A 25,017-nucleotide genomic window follows, 5' to 3' on the forward strand; every position below is an offset into this window, starting at 1 on the left:
TCTGAAGACTGGTCTGGTTAGTTCACTTAAGGCACATCCCATGGGCCTCTCCCTCCCTCCTTCCCAGCCTCCACTTCCTGCCTCCCTGTGGCCTCCATTTTGCCACTTGCAGGTCATTTGCAGCCCCACAGCTAGAACACAAGCTTACAGTGTCCTCAGGCCTTTTGAACAGGTCATGGGATGGGTTGAGGAGGTAAATCCCAAAAGAGCGGGTCATGTCACCGTTCTGGAAATCTGCAAATGCGACCTTATTTAGAAAAAGGGTCTTTGCAGATGTTATGTTTTAAAAATATTTTTTAGTTATACAGGGACACAATATCTTTGTTTATTCATTTTTATGTGGTGCTGAGGGTCGAACCCAGTGCCTCACATGTGCGAGGCAAGCGCTCTGCCACTGAGCCACAACCCCAGCTCTTTGCAGATGTTATTAAGGACTTTTATCAAGAGACTGTTCTGGGTGATCGGACCCCAATTCAATGACAAATGTACTTAGAAGAGACACCCTGGGGAGATTTGGCAGAGAGAGGAGGAGGAGGAGCAGGGGGCAGTGTCACCATGGAGGCAGAGGTTGGAGCCATGACCTGCTCCCCCATCCCCAGGGAGGTAATGCTCAGAGCCACCATAACACAAGAGATGAGGGACCAAAGAAGGACCCCACAGATCGGCTGGGCCATACCTGAATGTCAGACTTCTGGCCTCCAGAACTGCGTGAGGGTGAATTTATGTTGTTTTAAGTCACTCAGTTTGTGATAATTTGTTATGGCAGCCACAAGAGAAGAATACGGTCATATATAGACTGGTTAAAATGTCCCAAGAAGCCAGGTATGCCGGGTGCGATGGCATATGCCTGTAATCCCAGCAACTCAGGAGGCTGAGGCAGGAGGATTAAAAATTGGAGATGAACCTGGGTAACTAAGCGAGGCCCTTAGGAACTTAGGGAGACTCTGCCTCAAAATAAAAAATAAAACAGGCTGGGGATGTAGTTCGGTAGTAAAGTGCCCTGGGTTCAATCCCCAGTCCCCCTTACCCACCCACAACAAAAGCAGGGAAAGAGAAGTCAGATGTTATAAAATGTATATATTGAGAAGTCTTGTTTTTATATATAACCATGTTTATTAGGCTCTTTTGTATTTTTCCAGGGTTTCTTTACCTGCCTCCTACCTTCCTGTAACTAGGGATTGAACCTAGGGCCTTGACATGCAGGGCAAGCACTCTACCACTGAGTTATGCCCTCAGCCTGCCTCCCCAACACCCTCTCTCTAATTTTATTTTGAGACAAGGTGTCACCAAGTTGTCTAGGTTGGTCTCAGAATTTGCAATCCTCCTGCCTCAAGCTTCTGAGTTGGTGGGATTACAGGTGGACACGCCCCCTGCCCCATTCCAGGACAGGGTTTCTCTATATAGAGAAGAATACATTTTGCTTGCTTTCTCTGCCATGTTTAGGAGTAATCTTTTTTTTTTTAAAAAATTAATTAATTAATTAATTAATTTATAGGAGTAATCTTTTAAAATGTGGATGTGAGGGCTGGGCGCGGTGGCTCATGCCTGTAATCCCAGCAGTTCGGGAGGCTGAAGCAGGAGGATCATAAATTCGAAGCCAGCCTCAGCAAAAGCAAGGCACTAAGCAACTCAGTGAGACCCTGTCTCTAATAAAATACAAAATAGGGCTGGGGATATGGCTCAGTGGTTGAGTGCCCCCGAGTTCAATCCCTGGTACCCAAATAAAAGATGTACGTGACTGTGTCACTTACTATCTTTATTTTTCTATTTAAAAAAAATTTGGGGGGGAGTATGGGGGATTGAACTCAGGGGCACTTAACCACTGAGCCATATCCCCAGCCCTTTTTAATATTTTATTTAGTGACAGAATCTTGTTGAGTTGCTTAGGGCCTCGATAAATTGCTAAGGCTGTCTTTGAACTTGGAATGTCCTGCCTCAGCCTCCCAAATCAGTGGGATTACAGGCATGAATCACCATGCCTGGCACTCCACTGTCTTTAGATGAGATCCAAACTTCTAAAGTGGTCCCCTGGAAGACCCCATCCCAGGATCTCTACTCAAATTTGTCACCTCCTTTGAAAAAACTTCCCTGACCTCCCAAGCTAAAAATTTCCCCTATTTCTTTTTTTTAAAATTGTTGATAGACCTTTTTGTTTTTATTATTTAAATGTGATGCTGAGAATCGAACCCAGTGCCTCACACATACCAGGTAAGTATGCTTACGACTGAGCCACGGCCACAGCCACCGTTCTTGCTGTTTCTTATCTTACCACCCTGCTTACCATGTGGGAAGTTTCTGCATTTCATCAAATGTATCACAATAAAAATGGGCTGGGTGATGCGTCTGGTTCTTTGTGTGTCTCCCCACTCTGGACTGTAAATTCTTGGGGCTGGAATCTGTTTTGTTCCTGCCTTCTCCTGGGGAGCCCCAAGCAGTGGGCTTGGCCCCTCATAGGCCCTCTGTAAACATTTGTCAAGTACATAAATGAATACTGAAGGTCAAGCATTTTCTCTCTTCCTTTTAAAAACTTATTTATTAGTTCTAATCAGTTATACATGAAAGTAGGAAGCTCTTTGATTCATTGTACATAGTGGCCAGGTGTGGTGGTGCACGCCTGTAATCCCAGAGGCTTGGGAGGCTGAGGCAGAAGGATTGCAAATTCAAAGTGAGCCTCAGCAACTTAGTGAGGCCCTAAACCAACTTAGAGAGGCCCTGTCTCTAAATAAAATATGAAAAAGGGCTGGGGATGTAGCTCAATGGTTAAGCACCTTTGGGTTCAATCCCTAGTACCTAGAAAAAAAATGTAATTTAACCTCTTTGAGCTTCTGTAAAAGTGGATCTCTTAGTAAGGATCAAATGAGGATGGAGAGTGCATTTTGAAATGCAAAATCCTACCCAAATGGGTTCGATAATGGTCACTGGTGGCAGAGAATGGAAAAATCCTTGTAATACAGGAACCCTTGTAATACAGTCATTTCATGTTAGGTCACAAGAGGGCAGCCTCTCCCCCATGCCCCTGTAGGGCCCTCTCACCCATTTCTCCCAGAGGGACCTGTCCAGGCCTTCTGGTAAGTAAAAAGCAGTGTAGACCCTCCATGAAGAGCCTGGGCCTGGGACCTGTCACTGGACTTGTCACTGGGGGTATGGATTGCTTTCCTCCACAGGACAGAGGCACGGGGTGGGACATTTAGGGACAGTTGTGAGACCTTCAGTACTTCTTGGGTTGTGTTGGGCCTTCCTTCAGTTTGTTCTGGGGTACAAAGGAGAGATTTGGGTAGGTCCTTGGCATTTGGGAATCACCATGTAAGAAGAGCTTTGTTCTCAAAATGTGGCAGTGTGGAGGACCATGCCTAAGCTAACAGTGTCCCTCAACTAACAGTGTCCCCACTGGCCCTGCTGCCCATGGTACAGCTGAAGCCCAATGTCATTGTGCAACCTGGCTAATGCCTGCGGGGCACTAGGAATCCAAATGTTGTGTGAGGTGTGAACTGGCCTCAGATTCTAGACTCTGTGACTCCTGTTTGACCAGATGAGTCACACCTTTGAGACTGAAGGACAGGGGCTGTCACATGGCCAGGCTGCCAGGGCTCCGTGGTCCTTGCTGAGCCCCAAGGGATGCTCTCCCAGCCCTACATTCCTAGACAGTGGTGGCATCTGATTGCCTGGAGGTGGCCCCTGATTGCTATCTCTGCTGCCTCTGGAAGTGGTGGATGATAGGAAGCACCGGGTGGCGGGTGGGGGATTACCTTATCTGGGGCTGTTAGGAGGAGGGTCTTTCCATGTTCTCAGGAAGAAACAGGAAATGAGCCAAGAGTTCAGCACTTTATTATAGTCACATAGCACAGGAGAGGCCACTTGGGTTTCAGCAAAGGGTAAGCCTCCCCACCACAGAGCCCCACCAACCAGGCCAAGTGGGGATGGGGGACCACATGTCATGGTTAAAAGCAGAAACACAGACTTGATTTGATGCCAGCTTCACCATGTGTGGTCTCTGCTAAATCTCTCGACCTCTCTCAGCCTTGGATCTCTTGTCTATGAATTAAGTAGTAGAACTGACTTCAGTGGGCTGCCGGGAGAACTGAGACCAGGCTTGCACACATGTTCGGCTCAGTCCCTGGCGAGTTATGAACAGTCAAAAGGGGAAGCCATTATTGCTATTTTTACTAGCAAATCTGATATTCCTATGGTCAGGCAGCCTCAGTCTCCGTGTATGAGTCTTATTTCCTGAAGATCTCCAACATGGCCTGTTAGGAACACAGCCTGGGACATTTGTGGGAACAACCTGGTCCCTGGGAATGTGGCCATCAGACCCCAAAATGAGGTTTCTGGGGCCATGACAGTTACCTCTACCAAATCCATGAAAAGCACTAGGAAGAGTTTGGGGAAAGTTCTAGTTTAGGATTTGGGGCATTTATTTAGTTAACATTCCCTCTATGTAGTGGGGGAGGCAGTCTCTTTTAGTTTTGTAGTTTTTGCTTTGGCTAAAACAGTGACAGAGGCCACAGAACTTGAAATCTGTGCTTTCTCTGCCTTTGGCTGTCTGGGTGACCTTGGGCTGGTCACTTTACCTCTCAACCTCACTAACCCTACTAACCTTAGTGGAACTTTGAGGATGACACTGGGCATTGGAATAAAAAGTGAACTGTAAATGATGGCTGCTTTGTAAGTAGCAAAGTGGTAAATAAGATGTAAGTGGCTCAACTGATTGGGGCTGCGCATGGTGGTGATGCCTATAACCCAGCTACTCAGGAGGCTGAGGCACAAGCTCTAGGCCAGACTCTGAGAATTAGCAAGACTCTCTCAAAATTTTAGAAGAAAAGGGCTGAGGAAGTAGCTTTAGTGGTAGGGTGTAGAGTAGCTAGTGTAGGTAGGTAGAGGGCTTAACATGTGTGAGGCCTTTAGTTCAACCCCCAATACTGCAAAAAGATAAAGGAGATGATTCGGATAGAAGGCATCTGTCTGTGTGTGTGTGTGTGTGTATGTGTGTGTATGTGTAACGCATGTGTGTGCTTGTGCAGGAAGAACAATACCTGAATTCTGACCCTTGTAGCAAGGTTAGAGGTATTGTGTAGGATGATCTCAGGGCACTGCAGTGAGTAGAAGCACCACAAGAGGGCGTCCTGAGTCTTGTTTTCTCTGATTAAAATTTTTTTCCATTTTTCTGTGGCTGCTTTCCAAATCAAATTAAGCCTTATGGTTTGCAGTTTACCTAATTGATTTAATAAACTTTTAAAATAAATTCATGTGCATGTATTAGTTTCTCAGTAACGTGGATACGATACTGTCGTTCCTATCGCAAGCCCTGCAGGGAAGTGGGGGAGGGTGGGGAGGGATGGAGAGGAGCTCATGCCTCCTGGTGTCCTGGTTCAACCACTGCTCAGCTGTGTGACTTGGAACAAGCTTCTCCAGAGTGCGACAATGCTGAAGTTCCCACATCCAGCCTCACAGGGATGTTACGAAATGGACACAGTGGAAAGAAAAGCAACTTAAAGGTCAAGAACATGGTTCACAAGCCCTCTTACCTCCAGTGCATGACCTTCTCCTTGACCCTCATCCCACGGGGCACTGCTAGGGTGGGAGGGAGGCGAATCCAGCTGCTAAACCGTGACCTCAAGAACAGTATTTCCAGGAATCCCCATCTTAGCATCCAAGGGATTCCTGGGAAAACTGGACCGTGAGGACAAGGTGGGAGAGAGTGAGTGGCCTTCAGGACCAAGGCTGCCATGTCCCTACAGGCCAGCTGGGGTTTTCTTCCGCATCCAGCCATGGCTGCAGCGGTCAGTGTGGGTGCCATGTTTCACAGGATACAGCCCATTGCTCTGGGAAGAGTAGTGACTGGAACTTCAAGTGCCCTGGAAAGTACCTTCCCTGTCATCAAACCCAGACTGACGATGTCCATCAGAAACATTTGGCAACCCGGATCCCAGACTCAACCCCCTTCCTCCGCCTCTGTGATCTCCATGGGTCTCGTGTATTCCTGAGGCTCCAGTCAGAGGGGTGAATCTAAACCAATTGGGCAAATGGAGTTCCCAGTCTCTGGCAATTTCCTCGCTGATGACCCCTGGCAAATCACTTAACCTCTGAGCCCTGGCTTTCCTTCATTGTAAAATGGGATAGTACAGGACCTAGTGAGGAAATAAATGAGATCAGAGAGCAGGGGAAAGGCTTCATGCAAGTGTTTGGGTCTGTCTTTGCTAAAGTTACCCCAGGTATGAACACATATGAACATTATGCAATCCTGGATTCCATAATCACCACTGATGTGTGAGAATGTGGATCTGGAGATAGATGAGGGAACAACATCGGCTCAGCACAGTCTGTGTGACCTTGGGTAAGTCGTTTAACAGAGCATCAGTTTTCTTCTCTGTAAAGTGGCCCAGTGACACGGTCCTTCTCCCAAGCTACGGAGGAGGTTAAATAAAATTGTGCCAGCCCAGTGGCTCTCCTCTGCTGCCATTGTTTGTCCAAAGCCTCTGGGAGAGCTCACACATTTATGAGATGCCTGCACTCATTTAGGCAACAGCCCAGATCCAAGATTAGGAGCTCAGAGAGCAAAGACCTTGACTCAAAGCCCAGGACTTGTGTCTCTAGGGCTAAAAGGGTTTTTAGGAATTGTCTGATCTACACATGATAAATGGGTTTCAGCTCCAAATCATTAAGAGTGACTGTCCAGGTCTCAGTTGAGCAGGATTCTAAAGCCATATCCAAACACTTCAAGAATGGCTGCCTTGACGGATTAGCAGTGTCCGCTGTGGGCTCAGAAAGAGGATGTGGAGGCAGATTACTAGATAGCAGTCTCCACGGAGTGGCTCAACACCTCGTGCTACAGATGGACATTCTGGGTTCACAGGGGCAGGGCCTGCTTGGAATCACAAAGCCCATCGTGAGACTGGTAGAACCTCCCCACCTCTGCCAGCTGCTGACGGTCTGCATTCTGTGAACTCCCCGTCTATCCTTCCTGGTACCTCACTTACCGCTTCCAGGATGATGGCTGCAGAACAACTTCTCCCTTCCCGAGCTACAGTGCTTCATCTCAGACTCCCAACTGACCAGAGATGCAGCACTGCACCTCAGGCTGGGGGACAGGGCGCTGCACTGCTCCGCTTGGCTGGCCGGTGGTGGGCACTCCTCCCTGGACAGGAGAAGGGGCATGAGAGGGGACCTCAGTTCCACCCCTCCAGCTCTGCCCCGGGGACTGCTGGAACTATCTCAGCAGCGTTTCCTGTCCTTGGCCTGACATTGAAGACCTCTGGGATCAAACCTCGACCTTCCTCTTCTTTTCCTTTTGGGCTAGAGATTGAACCCCAGGGTGCTTTACCACCGAGCTACATCCCCAGCCCCTTTCATTTTTTTGTTCTGAGACAGAGTCTCACTAAATTGCTGACTGGTCTCAAATTTGTGATCCTCCTGCTCTGGCCTCCCAAGTCACTGGGATTATAAGCATGTGCCATTACGTTTGGTCTTAAATGGCTTTTAATCACAAAGTTGTGTAACTATCATCACAATACGTTTTAGAATATTTCATCACCAACCCCCCTCTCCCAAGATAAAGAAAGCCCCTTTCTTAGCCAACCCCAGCCTTTGGTAGACCATCTTCTGCCTCTATAAATCTGCTTGTTCTGGACATTTCGATAATTGGAATCATCAAGTAGGCTGACCTCCGTTTTTGACCCTATGCCTCATCTTTATGTGTGATGCACCCCAATCAAACAGCATCTTGGTACTTGACATTTATTCATTAAACACTGTATCCAACCTGTCTTCCCTTTCCTCCTCCTTCTTTCTTCTTACCCATCCTCCCAAAGTGACTTTTCAAAATGCAAATGTGCTCAATCTTCCCTGGGCTGATACTCTGGAAGGGGCTCCCCATTGCCCTGGTGCTGGGCTGTCCCCCTCCCTCCCCCAACCATATCTTCTTGGTGTGCTGTCTCTACTAAAACGACCACCTCGGGCTGCTGTCCCTGACTTTTTAGATCTCAGGACACCCTGCTTCACATGCTTCCCTATCCTGGACCACTCTTTTCCTTTACTGCTCTTGAGTTGTGGTTTTCACTTGTGGATGTGAGGCCCATCTGCAAGGGAAGAGCCCTGGCAACTGTCCTCAGCCCTGAGATCAGGGTCTGTCAGTGTGGATGCCCCATAGCATTGGCTGAGTGGATGAACCATCTCCTCAGTCTCGCTCTCTCTAGTATGGGAGTTATTTGCCTGGGTGTCTGACCTGGTTAGATTTCCAGTTCCCTGAAGACAGTGCCCCATGTCTTGTTAATTGAGGGGTCCCTAGCTCTTGCTGATGGCTTTGTCCAGGGTGATGGGCTACAGAGAGTGTCATGTGGTGGCTGATTAAATGCATGTTCTCCTTTGGGCCTGACATGGGTGAGAACTTCCAGGTGAGTGAAGCCCTTCCCCATTCCTCCTGCTCTGCCAAGGTCTCAGGCTCCCCAGAGGACCCTCCCGCTTTGGCTGTTGGTGACTATGGTGGCCTTGATGCCAGATGACATGTGCTCTCAGAGATGTGTGAAGGGGGTGAGCAGACTTTCCTCAGGGCTGGGAGAGAACAGAAAAAAATATGCGGCTCCATTAAAAACAAACAAACATGTTTACTCTGTCTCCAGCAGAAATCTGACATCAGGTCCCATCTGAGCTCTGGGGGGAGGGAGGGCATTGTCCTCTGGTCTGCTGCTCAGGGCAGGCCACTTTTGATGGTCTGCTAATGGAACAGCCCTGCCTTCTTCTTATCTGGAATTTTCCTGCAGAAACTTCTTTCCAAGTGCATTTGGCTGGCTGGTAATGGGGACACTGGCCTCATTTGGGGGTCAGGGACGGCCTGTCTGCTCCATACCCCGCAGCTCCTGTTCCCTGGGAGGGGAGGTGTTTAGCCTGACCAAGGGAGATCTCAGTGAGAGCCAGATGATTATCCTAAAAAAGTGCAGCTTCACTCCCATGAGTCAAGCTGAGAAGGAATCCCCACCGTCCCTGGGTGACTGCTGCCAAAGCCCACTCCTCTGCACCACCGTTGGCCTCCAAGGGCAGGAGTAGAGTGAGTGATTCTGGGAATTGGTGACCTCAGCACTGACTCAGTTGTTCCACGTTGATTTGCTTTCAGTCCTTCAATGTATCAGGGGGAGAAAATTCTCCATTCGGTGCTGTCCTGCCTGGGACACCTTCCTGAGTCCTGCTTATCACCCACCTGGCTTCAGGCCCAGGGCCTGACCAGCCACAGTTTCAGGTTAAAGTGTTAACAATGTTGTTTCATTTTCATTGTATTTATTTTTAACTATGGACAGTGTTACAGTGTTTCATTTAAGTATTTACCATTTAAGCAACTGTTTCTACTTTAGCATTCCAAAGGACTGGCGCTGGCCTAGAATCCCAATAGCTAGGGAGGCTGAGACAGGAGGATGGTGAGTTCAAAGACAACCTCAGCAAGAGTGAGGCACTAAGCAACTCAGTGAGACCCTGTCTCTCAATAAAATACAAAATAGGGCTGGGGAGGTGGCTCGGTGGTCCAGTGCCCCTGGGTTAAATCCCCAGTATAAAAAAAAAAAAAAAAAAAAAAGGACTCAACTTACAAAATAAAATGAGCATGGGAATGGCTGAGTGTGGGAAATGATGCCTGATGCCTTTTGATCTTCAGACAGCTGGTGAGGTCCACCTCCGCTGGAGGACCAGGAATGGGAGGTAACAATTCTAGGGTTGCAGAGCCTGAACTGCACCTGGGGAGGGGCCGTTTCAACCTCACCCTGTGGGTGAAAGACACATCCAAGACAGCAGGTCTCCTGGGATGAGAGGCAGGAACCAGCAGTAGGAGGTCCCATGCTTCTCTGGGAGAGACTGGTGCCCGGGCAGGGGGCTGAGATGCAGCCTTTGGCACAGGAGGTCTTTGCTTCCATCTCCGATGGGCCCTTGGGTCTGTCCTTCCCCAGGCTAGAGGCTGCCTAGATCTGTCCCTTTGCATCTAGGACAATCATGTTGATGATGACTATAATAAGAATGGTCATTTATTGAAATGCTTTAATTGTGCAAATCCTTGTGGACACCCTGAGGCTCCATGGGAATGGAATTTTCCAAAGGCAGAGAGCAAAGACCTGCACTGGGATTCCTCACTCAGAACAGCCAACCCCAGGTCCCTCACTGTTGACCTCTATACAGATGTCTCATCTCTTGACCAGTGTCCCAGTCTCTGGTTTTGGGACAAGATCTCATCACCACATCTGTTCACACAGCAGAGCAAGTGCCTCATTTACATGCAGAGGGAGATGGGACCAAATCTGACACAGTCCTTGCCCTAGTGTGGCAAAGTCAGGCTGAGAGAGAGGAAGGCAGACCTAAGAGGGCCAAGAAAGACCCCATGAAAGGACTGCCAAGGGCTTAGAGGACAAAGAGGCTCCAATCCCTGGGGGAGCTGGGCAGGCTTCCTGGAGGAGGAGGTGGTACTGCTGAGCTGGGGGGAGGGGCAGAGGTCCAGGCAGGGTGTCCTTCCTCCTGGCTCTCTGGCCCCTGGAACACTTCCTTTGAGTCTTGCCCACTTGCTGGGCTGGCAGGCAGCACTTGTCCCATCCCCTGTTTCCTTCAAGCGAGGGCCTCCCTGAGAAGGGGCTCTCTGGCCCCTATTTCACTTACCCCATGAAAGGCTCCTTCACACTGGATCCCAGGGGAGATGGGGGAAGCCGTTTGGGAGTCTTGGTTCTGTCGCCAGTTGGCAAGTGACTTCACGCCAGGCCCCTCTCCTCTCTGTGGCGCTCTTTCCCCTTCTGTTAAAGGAGGTGACTGAGCCAGGTGGTGTCAAGAGTTTTACCTGGTGGCTTTCAGTGCTGGCTGTGGGTAACTTGGGGGTCTGCTCCCAGGAGAACACACTGTTTCCCCTCCCTTTCTTGATGTCTCCAGGAAACGTCTCTGGGTTGGGGGAAACTTGGTCAGCGGGCTGTTGGAAGGCTCTGGGGAAGGGTGGGTGAAGGGGAGGCTGGGAGGGAGAAAATAAACAGTGGCTGTCTGGGTTTTCTCACCAGGCCTCGCGAGGAGGCTGACCAGGGCTCCTTCCTTATATGGCCTGGCTGGTCTGGGCTGGGAGCCTGCCCAGCCCTCCCCACCTCCACCACCAGGCAAAGGGCTGCAGGACACTGCTGGTCACCTGGAACTATGCTGCTATGGAGGGCAGAGCAGAATCCAGGACTTGCCCCAGTTATCACCTGTATAAACCAAACTGTCTTGGCCTCTGGCTGCTTGGGGAGAGTGGGTGGGAGGATTCATATGGGGATAAGGGATGGTGGAAGAGAATCATCCAGAGAGGAGGGGACCTACCTGGTCCTGACTTGACCCAGTGTGACCTGCTAAGCCCTTTCTTCTCCATATATCTGTTTCTCCTTCTGTCAAATGGGAGTATGGAAAATAAAAATAAATCCCATCAGCCCTATGGGGTGGGAGCTTTTGAATCCCTATTTTGCAGAAAAGAAAACAGACTCGGAGAGGCCAAGTCATTTGACAATAGCTATCCAGCTGACAAGGTGTGAGACAGCCTTCCAACTTGGGACTATCTGATATCAGGGTCTGGTTCTGAATGGGCTGAGATTCCTCTTGGTGGAAACATGCAGCCACTTATAGGTGCTGTATGAAAAGAGATTACACTGGAGCCACTCCCCTGGAAGACCCGAATGCCTAGTGACCAAGCCCAAGGGGGACAATTCCTTTAAGCAACAGGAACAGGAGCTACAAGGTCATTCATCTTGGTGTTCTTGGCACATCACATAGTGCCTGGCACAGACTCATGGCTCAGAAAGGGGTTCTGTGGAATCATTGGATTAAAAAGCTTCACAGGTCAACCTGCACCATGGGCACAATCCCCTAACTCCAAGGCACATTCTCAGGATTAAAAAACACAACCCATGAAAGTCAGGGGCGCTGGTGCCCACCTGTAATCCTAGCAGCTTGGACAGCTGAGGCAGGAGGATGGCAAGTTCAAAGGCAGTCTCAGCAACTTAGCGAGGCCCTGTCTCTAAGTTAAAATAAAAACGGCTGGGGATGTGGTTAGGCACCCCTGGGTTCAATCCCTGGTTCTAGAAAAAAAAATCCATGAAAAAGCAGTCAGGTGCCACCCTTAAGATGGCCTTGTCTTGTGTGGCAACTGAGTCTCAAAATAAAAAATAAAAATTAAAAAGGGTTGGGAATATATAGCACAGGCATAAAGTGCCCCTGGGCTCAATTCCAAGTACCCTGACACTCACCCTGAAAAAAAAAGATAGCCTTGTCTCACAAGTTTTTCTTTCTTCTACAGTGCCCGTGGCACAGTGTCATCCCAGATGGTCAGAATGGCCTCCTGAGCTGACCACTTCCCGCTCAGCCCAGCTGTGGGACAGAGAGGTGACAGGTACCTGTGCTCAGAGCCTGGATTCTGGGTTCTACTTGGAGCCTCAGGCTGGTCCCAAGTCCCAGCCAGGCACCACCGACGGTGGGAGAGGCTGGAAAGAGGGAGGCTGAGGGGGTGGGGGTGGGCTTCTGGGAACAGCTCGGAAATGTGCCTCACACAAGCGCTGACTTCCTGTGTGCTCTTGAGGCGGCCTTGGAACCTCCCTCACCCCATCCATCATCCTGGCATCCTCTAGGACCCCTTCCCGAGGGTTGGAGGTGGGGCTTGGGGGCCGGGGACTGGCTGTCAGTGTGGCTGAGAGACCACAGCTGGCAGTCCTGCAGGCCTGCTTAGTGTTGGAGCTGGACAGTGGGTGTTGGGTGGGGGTGGGGCAGGCGCCTGCAGCCCTTCTAATCCAATTTGTTTAGACCCAGTCTCTGTGACTCATTTGTTAGCGGGAGGACTGGGTGCCCGCTGTGCTGGGGTGCACGTTTGCACACACGTATGGAGCGTGCAGGGTGAACAGGTTGGTTGACTGTGTTATGTAAGACAGGCCTGGGCTTTGTCCCTTTGTCCCCCTTCCCAGGTGTCAGTTCCTTGCTGGAGCGCAGCTTCCTTCTCTCTCCCCTCCACTCCCCTTTCCTCTCACATAGGAAAGGAGCCAGATGGGGGTAAATCTTCTCCCCATTTTCCCATTCACATGAGATCTGGTGCCAGAAGTCCCCTCTGTAACTCTCTGTCTGTGCAACTCTGAGTGGGTTCCTTCACCTCCCGGGCCTCAGTTTCCCCTCCAGTCTTACAGAGCTGGCACCTCACCTTGCCCATTCCCATCCTGCTGTGAGCATGGAAGTGTCTTCAGCAATTGGCAAGCATGGGAAGTTTATGATCAGTGGTAGAAATGGCTGCCACCTGTCCTGCGCTTCACCGTGTGCTAAGGGTTGCCCACTTGGGACAGCCTGCCCACAGGAGGGCTCCCAAAGCCAGATGACCTGGTTGGTTAGAACGAGACTCAGAGAGGCTCAGTGACTGTCCTGCCTCTGGATTCTGACTCTGTTCATTTCTTTCTAGGCAAGGTTACTACTGGTCTTATGTCTTTGATTCTCTTGGCCATCCTGTCACATGGGCTTTGTGTGGCTATTTTGTAGGGAAAGTGGGGTGGGATGATTTCTTGGCTCCTGGTTGATTTTCCCTTCTTTGGTTTCATTTCTTTTCACCTTTAACCCAGACCCTAACAGCCCTGAATGACCCTCAGTGCCACTCATCTGCAGGGACTTTCCTTTGACCAAGTTCTCTTCAGCATTTTTTTTTTTTTTCCTGGTACTGGGGACTGAACCCAGCAAGCCACATCCCCAGCCCTTTTCATTTTTTTATTTTGAGTCAGGATCTCACTGAGTTGCTGAGTCTGGCCTTGAACTCGCAATTCTCCTGCCTCAGTCTCCCCAGTCACTGGGATTACAGGCGTGTACGACTGTGCCTGGCTGCTCATTAGCATTCTGAGGCCTGGCTTCTGGGTCATGATGGCAGGATGGGGCCTTTTCCAAGGGTCCCGGTTACTCCAGGTGCTGCCTGCTGAGCGGGGTGTGTGGATGAATGGAGGGGGAATACTCACAGTTCTGCTGCCAGGGCTGCCTGCCGCCTCCCTCCTCTGGTCTCCAGGAGGCTCCCTCTCTGGGGTTCTTGGTTGTCTAGTGCCAGGGTGGTACAGCCAGTGCCTTGTCTAAAGAAACAAATACCCCACCTGTCAGAGGCATGCCAACTGCCTTCTGGCCAGAGTCATGGCCTCCCAAGTTCCTGATCAGGCTGCCTTGGCTATCACCAGCTCAGAAGTCTTGAGCTAGCCACTTGTGGTAGTGCATACCTGTAATCCCAGCCACTGGGGAAACTGATGCAGGAGGATCACAAGTTCAAGGCCAGCCTCAGAAACTTAGTGAGTCCCTGTCTCAAAATAAAAAACTAAAAGGGCTGGGATGTGGCTTAGTGATAGAGAGCCTCCCCCGACCCCCCACCCACCTGCCCCCCCACCCCGTGCACATGTGCTCGGGCGCGCGCGCACACACACACACACACACACACACATACAAGTCTTGGGCTCAATCCCCTATAGAGTTTTCAGGCCCCAAGGGCTCCAGTTTCCCTGCTTTGCCACCTAGCTTTGGTTTTCTTCTTCTTTTTAAAAATGTTTTGCAGTGCCAGGGATTGAACCCAGAGCCTTGCACATACAGCACATATACCTTACCACTGAGCCACATGCCCAGCCCTACCTGGCTTTGAAAGAGGGTCTTCAGAGAAACTTTTAGGTTCATGACTAGAGGAGTTACCTTTCCTTCTAGCACAGTCAGACTCCATCAGCAAAAGCACTGGTCTGGAAGGAAATTTCCCACAGGCACTTCTGACCAGCAGCCACACTTCCAGCCCCACACATAGGAAAGGAGCCAGACAGCGGTAGATTGAAATCTGGGGCTAAGCTAGACCTGTGACCCTTTCCAACAGTACCAGGCTTGCAGCTTGGGAGATACTCTCCCGTCAGTCAGAACGCTCACAGACACTGCCAGGGGTGAGTTCAAAGAGGCAGTATGGTTTACTCAGGGTCATCTGCCGACCAGTGTCAGAGGCAGACTTGGACCCAGGCTCTGCATGCTCAATTCGGCTGTCCCTTGAGCATGGGCAGGAGCCAGCTGGATGACCACAAAACAAAGCTCACATCGTAATGGTCATTGCAAAAGCCCAGTGGCCTCTCCTGGCCTTGTTCATTTCCAAGAAACATGAGGGGCTGGGAATGGGCCACATCTGTGGGCCAGATGGCACCGCTGTGGGGAGAGGGCTGAGGCCAGGGCTCTGCGTGAGCCCGTGAAGCATGCTCATGAACCTGGTTGTTCCCAGAGAGGCTTCCTTGCCACAACTCCCGTCCCCAGCTCCTCACACAGGCACACATCCCTACAACCTTTTCCCGCCCTGAGCTGTAGAGCCCAGGTTTTTGCCATATGTTTGGAAAAAAATGAAGACATCGGGTCCCTGTCTTTGCATCTCACCTCTGGCCCTTACAAGCTGTGTGACCAGTGTCTTCACTTCTCTGAACTTTGGCTTTGACCTCACCACCTTGTTTGTGATGGTCAAGTGAGGCAGATGCGAGTGCAAGCACAGACCCATGCACACAGTAAGCCCAGATACATGGTCACAGTTGCCCCTGTTAGCACGGGCAGCCAGGAGGAGGGTGGAGGTTCAGCCGGCATCCAGGGCAGATGTGGAAGCTGGCTGTGGGAGCCAGGAGCCCTCCTTCTGTCCCCTCTGTGCATGGCTTCCTTGGGCCTCTATTCCCAGGGCACCCCCACAGAGTTCACCAGTCTCACACGCTCCCCACTTCCTCCCCAGGGAGGGGAGCTCCAGGACGTTTCAGCAAGCCCTGGGAAAGGGGTATGAGGCCGAAACAAACCCACAGGGAAAAGAGGGAAGAAAAGGGGCCCCAGGCTTGCCTGGCCTAGGGCCCTGGGGCCTACCTCCAGTAGCTCAGCCCACCGTGGGAGGGGCCTGCAGACCAGGATTCCTACGGTTGCTGTCACCCTGGCCTTCCAGTGAGGGCAAAAACTGGGGAAGCGTGGGAGGATAGGAGTTCTCACCTATCTGTCTTCCTGTGCACCAGGCACTTTGGGATCTGCTCAGTCCTAAGAGTAGCTAACAGCATCTGGGCTTTGGAGGTAGCTCCCCCTTGTCAAAGTATTTGTAGCTGATCCTCGTGATCATTTATGACTTAGGTATTGCTCTTAATCCCCATTTTCCAGATGAGGAAATTGAGGCTCTCAGAAGTTACAGCACTTGCTCAAGGTGACAAGGGGAATGTCAGTATCAGGCAGCCCAACAGGTACTTCCATGGCTCCCCTGCAGACCCAGATTATTCATGGCACCATTTTTAGAGGAATAACCTGAGTCAGGATCTCATGTCATTTTCCAGGTGTGTGTTGGTCTTTGTGGTGGGAGATTGTGAACAGAGAAAGCACTTTGTCTAAGTAAAAACCACTTGGGCCCTGGTGAAGACCACATGGCACTAAAAGCAAGGAGGCTTCTTATTTTGGTCACTCCTCTGCCTCTTTCCCCAGTATCTTTTTCTTGCCTGGGGTGCATGCGTTAAAAAAAACAAGCAACAAAAACCACTACCACAATAAAGGCATTGGTTCTGCCTTCTGTCCTGAGTCTTTGCAAAGAACAGGGGCCTCGAGGGTTTCAGCGACATGTGATGCTTTTGGGATAATAAAACCAACAGTTTCTCCTGATAAAAGTTGCATGGGGAAAGCAGTAGGTGAAGCACCAGGCATCCTGTAGATATGTTTGCTGTGTGACCAGGGACAAGGGTCTTCCACTCTTTGGGCCCTGGGATCCACATGCATGTGATGTGGTAGGGAGAGTACTGGACCTCACAGTATACAGGGCCTCCCAGGGAGACTCCCACCCTCAACCCACTCCTTACTGCTAAGCCCCAAACTGGCCTCTATGACCTGGATCAGGAGGATTTTCTGCAGCAGGACCTGAAGTCTCGGAGCGTTAGTACTAGAAGGATCCTTGTTTTAAACTTACTGTTTGCATAAGGAAGCAGGGGCACAAAGAGAAGAAGCAATAAGTTCAAAGCAATGCATGCTACCAAAGGCCCAGCTGGTACCCCAGCCAAGGTCCTGCCTCCCTAAGGGGGCATAATTCATCAGATAATAACACAGGGGCCCCTGGAGGAAGGTGGGAGAGAAGAGGGCCTTAAGTTCCTGTGGCCTTGAAGATGGAATAATCGTGACTTCCTTCTCCAAATAACTTTTGGCCCTTCCTAGAACCAGATGGCGGATGTTTGGAATTGATGTTGTAAATAGTTTTTCAGAAGGGGGTGGGGGCGCAGATGTGTTACTTTCTCCAATCACCACAAAGATCTGAGGGAGGGAGATGGGGGAGGGAAACTGGGTATGAAGAGATTTGGGGGACAGGGATAAGGGAGGGGGAAGGAAGAGAAAAGAGATGTGAGGTGGGAGGGAGAGAAAGACAAAGGGAGAGACATTGATGGAGATTGAGAGCAAGAGGGTGAGAGGAAGACGCACAGAAGAGAGAGGATGGGAGGAGGAGGGAGGGAGAGATGGGAAGGGGCTCCGGGGTGCAGAAGCAGACAAGCTCCATCCTGACTTCAGGAGCAAACCCTTGGGTTTTCTAAAAATAGTTCAGCCTTTCCCCCAGCAGGGCTGGCGGCAGGGACCAAGAGAGGCACTCTTGCCCTTTTATGGTAAGAAAAATCCAGATCTTCAGAGGGAAGCTGAGCTGGAGCCTCTAATTCTGGATGAAGCCCAGCCGTGGGGTCTGGGGTGGGACAGGACTGGATGGGGGCATTTCTGGGTGGGATTTCCTCGCCTAGGTCCTGTACAATCTCTGAGAAAAGGGCAGAGGTGGGGGTAGCGGGGGCCACCCAGGAAAGCCCTGGGGTCCTGCTGGTACAGGCTCCTAGAGACATGTGCTCCATCCCACCTCCCTGCTTTATGGAAGAGAACACTGAATCTTAGAGGAAGGATTGCAGGCTCCCTGCCTGAGACTTTGAGTGCTCCAGGTGAATGGATGGCCGGGTCCATAGGAGGATGGCTTTTGTGCCTGTCATTTTGAAGTGCAGGATGGTCAGTTGAAAGAGCACTGATCTGGGAGTCAGGAGACCCACTGTCTACTTCCGGTTTGCACATGACTTGCTGCATGACCCCAAACAATTTGCTGACCCTCCTGGGTCTCATCTTCCTTCACTGGGATGATCTTAAAGGCCTTCCTGGCTTTTTTTCTCTCTCTCTCAGGGAATTTCAGGAAATTCATAGAATTTCATTGAAGTAAAACGTGGGCATAATTCATTGGCTGCTGTTTTCTTCTTGCCCCTGGTCCACTTTCTGCTCCAAGTGGGGTGGGTAAAATCTAAGATGAAACAGAGACAGGGAGGAGGCCCCATGGGGGACTGAAGATGGAATCCCTGACTTCTCCAATTGGTTGGGTCCAGCCTGCTGCTGGATACATTGAGGCCAAGGGGACCTCATGTTCAAGGTTGTGCTCAAGGTCACATAGAGAATTGAGGAAGAGCCAGGAATAAAGTCCCTCTCAGCATTTGGGCTCTTTTCTCTACAGGAGGACTCCTATATGCAGCTGCCAGACCATCTTGGGGACCATCTCTGGCCACACAAAGGGACTCCTTAGGCAGAGCAGCAAGAAGCCAATATAGGCTGTCATCTTCCCACTACCCCTTAGAGACAGAGAGATCCCTCCTGGGTCCCTGCCTCTCCTCTGTCCCCACTGCCCTTGGCTGTGAGGAACATATCATAGTCTCCATCTTTGCTAGAAAACAAAGAAGCCTCAAAGATGCTAAGGTAGGGTGACCTTGGACCAGTCTCTCCCTCTCTCTATCATTGGGCCTCAGTTTCTGCATCTGACACAAGGACAGAGACTCTGATGCAGTTTCAGGTCCTTTGCCCTCCAAAAGGACAAAGATGCTAAGAGTTTAGGATTGGACATCAGGAATGTTTATTAAGCATGTGCCACACCAGGTCACCAGGGTGGATAAGATGGAGACAGTGTGCTTTAGTTTCATGTTTGATGTGAGTTGGGGACTCATTGCCCAAGGTTCCTGGAATCTCCAATCCTGAAACCCTTCTGTCTTTATTCTACGAGCCCCTGGGCTGAATCTCTAAGCCCAGCTTGAACCTGGGATCAGGTAGCTCTGGTCATTAGCTAGGGATGCCTACTGGCCTGGTCAATGTTCGTGTGCAATGCCCCAGGACCCATAGCAGGCCTGGCTAGCTTTTGACTTCTCTCACATGACTGTTCACCTCTCCAAGTCCTGCAAGGTAGAAGGATGCCCCCAGTTTGCTCTGTCCCCCCCCCCCTGCCCCCAGCCTTTATCTCTCTCCACTGTCTTCTGTGACTCAGCCCAGCAAGGATGCTTGATTTCCTTTTCCAGCTTCAGGCGACACCCCCAGCCACTACTGGGGGAAAGGATGGAGCAGAAGAGGAAAAAGGAAAAAAAATAAATAAAGCATCTTGGTTCTAAATCAGAAGTTTTCCTGTGACTCTCCTGGAATTTCCATGCAGACTCTCGGGAGCGTGTGAACAGGACTCCCAGGGACCCTGGCCCCCTCCGTCTCATTCCTGCAGGGTGGAAGGCCATTGGCTGAATGTTCCCCAGGGACCTCTGTCTCACAACCAGGCTCCAGGTCTCTCTGGCCAGGCCTGGGATCCCCTGGGAAGGGCAGAAGGCAGCAGTGGGATGAAAGGAAATGGGAGGCAGAGTTCCCAAGAGGCCCTTTTGCAAAGTCAGGGCAGAGCTGATGTCATGTCTGGCTGGAATCTGACATGCAGGCAGCTATGGGAAGGGGAGAGGTTCATTTCTGTGATGGCAGCTAGAGTTGGCATATGAACCAGGCTGCTGGTGGGAAAAGCCAGAAGCTTCTGATACCTAACTTCTCTCTATGTCACTCCTGCTAATCTTGCACACTTCTGGTGATGGGGAGCTCACCATTTCCAAACTGGAGACTCCTTCCTAGTATCTTGCTGCCATCTGTCCTTATGGGGCTTTGTACCCTATCTTCTGGAGCAGCAAAGAAGTTCCTGCTCCTCAGAAGGTTCTGGAGAGGTCTGAAAATGGTGACTGCAGCTCTTAGGCTTCCTGTCCCTCCTAATCCCACCATGAAGTCTCTTCTCCCCATTATCTGACACTGGAGAATTACTTGATGCCCAGATTCCCAGGTCTCTCCCCTGCACTGGGGTTCTTGGTCTGACAATGTTTTGGGAGAGGAGACAAACAGGTTAAAGAAAGGGATGGACAGATACCAAAGAGGGCTTTCTCAACTCCTGTGTGGCTGTGGTTTTGATGCCAAAGCCACTCGGCAGCTCAGGCCCTCTCCACTTTGCCAGTCCCCTCCCTCACTGAGCTTCTAGATCAACCCTCAACTCCAGCCAGATGGGCTCCTATCTTCTGAAGATGCTCTCAGTCCTCTGCACCCAGAGCTCTCTCTCCTCCTGTCTGTCTGTCCAGAGCACGCCCTTGCTACCCACCACCTTCACCTGAACTGTTTCCTTTCCATCACCAACACTGGGTATCTGAGCCTGAGGGGATCAGTGGGTTGGGGTGCACCCCCAGTGTGCTGGTCGCAGGGCCTGATCCAGGTCTTAGCACACTGGGCCACATGCCTGAGGCCTAGCAGGCCTGAGAAGGCTGACTAAGCCCAGCCGTGCAGCTACGGTGTCATAGCCTCTGTAGATGCCAGCAGCCTCATTCTGGACACTTTCTCCCATCCTCATTTCCCTGGAGGAAGAGGAGGAGGAGAGGATGGGTGACAGCTAGTGGCAGTGGAGCAGTTTTGTTTTGTTTGGGTACCAGGGATGGATCCAGGGGTGCTTTACCACTGAGCTATATTCCCAGCCCTTTCTATTTTGAGACAGGGTTTCCTTCAGTTGTTGAGGTCCTCCTTAGATTGCTGAGGCTGACCTCAAACTTGCCATCCTCCTGCCTCAGCCTTTGGAGTCCTTGGCATTGCGGAGTATGCCCCTGTGCCTGGCTAGAGCACCTGTTAAGCCTGTGGGTCCCACGCAATGGAAGCGCAGCTTGGGCCTGGGGAGGGGTCTTTAAGGAGAAGCCTTGGCTTGTGGCTGATGAGGACTTTTGGGGAGGTACCAGGGTGGGGTGGCTTCCCCCAGTCTTGATCTAACCTGCTGTCCCTTCAAGTCTCCAATAACCTGGGGGAGGGGCAGCCCAAGCTGATGAGTGCCGACTGTGCCAATCGTTGTTCTAAGGGTTTCACAAGTTTCATCTCATTTAATCCAAACCACTCAGTAAGCTAGCCAGACAGGTCGTCTTATCATCTCTATTTTACAGATGAGGCAACTGAGGCACAGAGAGCTCAGGTGGCCCAAGGTCCCACAGCGGCTTCAAGGCAGAGGCAGGATGGAACCCTATCTCCTAGCAGGCGCCGACAGCATCTTAGCCCCACTTCAGAGCTTGCTGAATCCCCTCTGCCCTCTCATCTGGTAGACACAGGATTCCCCAACCCACAACAGCCCCTGGTTCTGGGGGGATCAACCTCCATCTCTTCAGCTAAACAAAAAGGGGCTGAATAAGCTGGGCTCTGGGCGCCTAGGAGAGTGGGGGATCCTTGCTGTGCATTAAGGCATGTTTTGAATTGGAGAAAAGGTCTCGGTGGTGAAGCATTGCCGCCAAGAAGCCTCTTTTGTAAGCAGGGAGGGGATGGGCCTTGGTGCTCTTACAACGTGTGGTGAGAACCGGAGCCCCGTGGGGCCTGTCTAGACAGGCTGTTAGCAGGCGGCAGCCACGGTGGACTCTTTCCCCCAAATTCCTGCAGCTCCATCCCCTGGGTACCTCTGATTGGACTGCAGCAAATGTGTTCTGGTGGGCTAGGGAAGGCCACAGGGGCAATGCCCACTCCCACTCTGGGGCCTGTGATTTCCAGAGCTCTGCATCTAGATACGCACATGGACAAGAGCACAGCATCCTGCAGAACACACACAGTTTAATTTCCATTCCTTCTTTCCTTTTTTTTTTTTTTTTTTTTTTCTTGTGGTGTTGGGTTTGGAACCCTGAGCCTCTTGCATGCCAGGCAAGTGTTCTGCCACTGAAGTACATCCAGCCTCATCCCTTTCATTGTTTACTAGACAACAACATACTTCAAGAAACCTGGACATTCCACTGGAAATAGCCTTTACTGTGGCTCTGAACCAGCCCAAGGCCCTGAGCCCCCGGGACTGCTTAATGGCAGCATTGCAGAAGGAGGCAGGACCCCAGCACAGCTCAGCAGTGAGGACCTCAGAGACCATCTAGGGAGCCCCTGAGGCTCACCCAGGGAGTTTGGCACAGCCACATGGGTCAGTGGTGGCTGCGGCCTAGAACTTCCTATTTTGCAGGGCTCTATGTTTGCTCTTCTCCAGAAAGGGCTGACTCGACTCCTCTCTCTCCAGGGGCTGCAGTGTGGCTGAAGGGAGAACAGGGGCCTCAGAACCAGGAGATGTGGGTCAAGCCCTGGGGCAGCTCCTCCTTGCTTCAGTGTCCTCAAGATGGATTCCTCCTCTTAGCTCACAGAGGGGCTGAGAGTGTGTGGTTAGGGCTGCACAGGCTGGGGTCAGATCCCCCTGGACCACTTTTTAGCTGCATGGCCTCAGGTGAGCTGCAGTGTTTTCTTTTTCTATAAACTGGGGAGGATGGGATCATGCTGCTTCCTGCCTCACAGTCATCCTGGGAGAACTAAATGACAATTCAAGTGATTCTGCCCAGTACTTGTCTCCTGGGAAGTCCTCCATACATATTCTGTTTGCTTCCAAAAGGCAGATGGGAGGTTTCTCAGGACTGTTGGGGTGGCCAAGGGTTAGGGCAGGAGGTTAGAGACTCCTGGGGGTTGGGGGGGCACAGCAGCCCAGGGCAGCCAGTACACACACAGTGTCCAAGCTTCACCATTTATTAAGCTTCTGTGCCTCTGGTGTCTAATCTTTGCATCAGGGACACTTGCTTCTAGCTCACAGGGTCTTTTGAGGATTGAATTCATTCTTTTATATAATGGTGTTAGGTAGTTACTAGACTTTGTAAGCACTCGACAAATGAAAGCAATATAACTGTCCTTATTTGTACCATCTTAAGGAGCCCATAGTTGGGCAGAGATGCAGGTTCTGTTCCAACTCAGCCATAAGCTCGCTGCATGGCCTAGAGCTAAGTTTCCCCTCTGTGGCTTCACAGCTCTCCGGGAGGGTCCCAGTCTGCTTATAGCCCATCGTTCCTAAAACTTCCCCAAACCTGGGAATGCCTGGGAGCCTGCACTAAAGATCCCGAGGCTACCTGACATCCATCAGCAGATGAGCATGCAGTAGCTGAGACCCCTGCACCTGGGAGACCCCTGACCCACACAACACCTTATGCATACAAGCAAGTAGGCCCCACCAACCCTTAAGGACCTCAGGCTGGACCTTGGCCCCTCACCTCTGATTTCATATCCATCTTACCTCCTCCCTGAGCCTGGCCTCTCTTGAGCAGCTCTGGATACTCCCTGCCTGGCTCTTACCCTCTTCTCTGTAAACATAGCTAACATTACCTTGCTCTGTAAAAGGAACGGGGTCTAACTGTACTGTCACACCAGTCCCTGCTCCTTAGGGGCATAAGTCCTTCACTGTTCCTAACAGCCATGTGAGGTCAGAACCAGGACTGCACCCATTTCACAGAGGAAGAAGGTGAGGCTCGGAGATGGCAAGTGGCTTGCCCAGGGTCACTCTTCTGATAGGTAAACAAGCCAGAATTGGGCCCATTCAACCGGATTCCAGAGCCTCCTTCAGGACAGTTACATAAGGCCAGAAGTAAGAAGGTGAGGGTGCTGGACACCCTGACGCAGGAGGACTGTGCTGCATTTGGGCCTGGATGTGGTCAGTGTGTGATCTGAGGAGCCCGCCGGGATGTCGCCTGTGTGACCCTGCGTCCCAGTCCTAAGCCTCTGCTCAGCCCAGCCTCCCACGGAGCCCATCACAGGATTTCAGCCTTCCTCCGAGAGTCCTGGCCCCACTACTTTATCCCCTGAAGCCCTCCATGGTTTCCCCACATCCGGCCCTGAGGTCCTGCACTCCTGTATCGCTAAGTCCAGAGATTAGCCCCTTGGCCCTAGAGGCTACAGCCTGGGGAGGCCTCAGCCAGACACCCCTCAGCCACTTTCCATCATTTCAGGGTTGGCCTTCAAAAGCTCCCACGGGCTTTGGGCATCTACTTGGGCTCCAAGACTATGGTCAAATTCAGACTTTGCTCAGAGAACTTTCCAACGCCAGCTCCCCTCAGGCTCAAATGTCTCAGAAGTCACATCCTGTAGAGACCATTTTGCCCAGTGGCTTCCTCGTACAGATGGGGAAACTGGCCCAGAGAGAGAAGGGTGCTTGCTCAGGGCCACACAGCTGGGCACTGAGGGCCAAGCTAGGGCTGGAGCCCTGGGCTCACCCGTCCCCACAGCCAGTGTCTTTCCCCACTGCTCCGTGCGCAGCCGGCCGCTCCTCCTGCAGGACCCTCCGCCTCCCTGCCAGAGCCTGAGCTCACGGCTTCTTCCCCAGCTTTGTTTCTTCAGACTATTATCTGGAGGAGCCCCAGGCTCTTGGAACTGTGAAGTCAAAACCTCATACAACAAAGAAGAGAACTGTCTACAAAGAAGCCGGGAAGCTGACCCAGACTTGGGCTTGAGGTGAAGCTTGGGACAGCAGGGCAGTCACTCTGTCTACTCCATCCTCTCCTCCTTTCCCATTTAACTGTAGCAATGACAGGACCCAGACCGCAGATTAGAGCCGGGTGGGGCTGGACGGACTCTTAGAGATCATCGAGACCAGGCCCTGTGCAGATGGGTAAACTGAGGCTCCAAGAGGCAGGAGGCGGAGGGCTTAGAAAGAGAGCAAGGAGGAGCACCCCACATACAGCCTCCTCCTGGAGAGGAGGCCACAGAGGTCCCATCATGGCCCCCATCTCTGCTGCCGATTCTTACCTGTCCCGCAGTCTGGTCCAGGTGTGGCTCCTTGGGGCCTAGAGATGGGGTCAGCCTGTTTGGGGACTGGTGGGGGGTGTCACTGCTTCTCAACTAACTTGACCCGGCCTCTGGCACCCCTTCCTACCACAGGGGCATTTTTAAGCGACTGGCACTGGATCCCCCTCCCCTCAGCCCCTT

At 51.4% G+C, this 25,017-nt stretch overlaps 1 long non-coding RNA gene across 5 annotated transcripts; it reads right to left on the bottom strand.

The window, feature by feature from the left end:
* Positions 1–3,577: 3,577 nt before the first annotated feature.
* LOC139705767 (uncharacterized) lies at positions 3,578–25,017 on the bottom strand. Of its 5 annotated transcripts, none has more exons than XR_011707585.1 (4): positions 24,838–25,017; positions 13,950–14,057; positions 10,621–11,363; positions 3,578–7,132 (listed from the first exon to the last, which is right to left on the bottom strand). It is a non-coding gene; the product is annotated as an uncharacterized lncRNA (long non-coding RNA). The 5 variants fall into 5 exon arrangements; XR_011707584.1 differs by having other exon boundaries at positions 3,578–8,856; XR_011707583.1 differs by lacking the exon at positions 3,578–7,132 and adding an exon at positions 9,541–9,955.

This window comes from Marmota flaviventris, chromosome 5 (genome assembly GCF_047511675.1).
Source record: "Marmota flaviventris isolate mMarFla1 chromosome 5, mMarFla1.hap1, whole genome shotgun sequence".
NCBI lineage: Eukaryota > Metazoa > Chordata > Mammalia > Rodentia > Sciuridae > Marmota > Marmota flaviventris.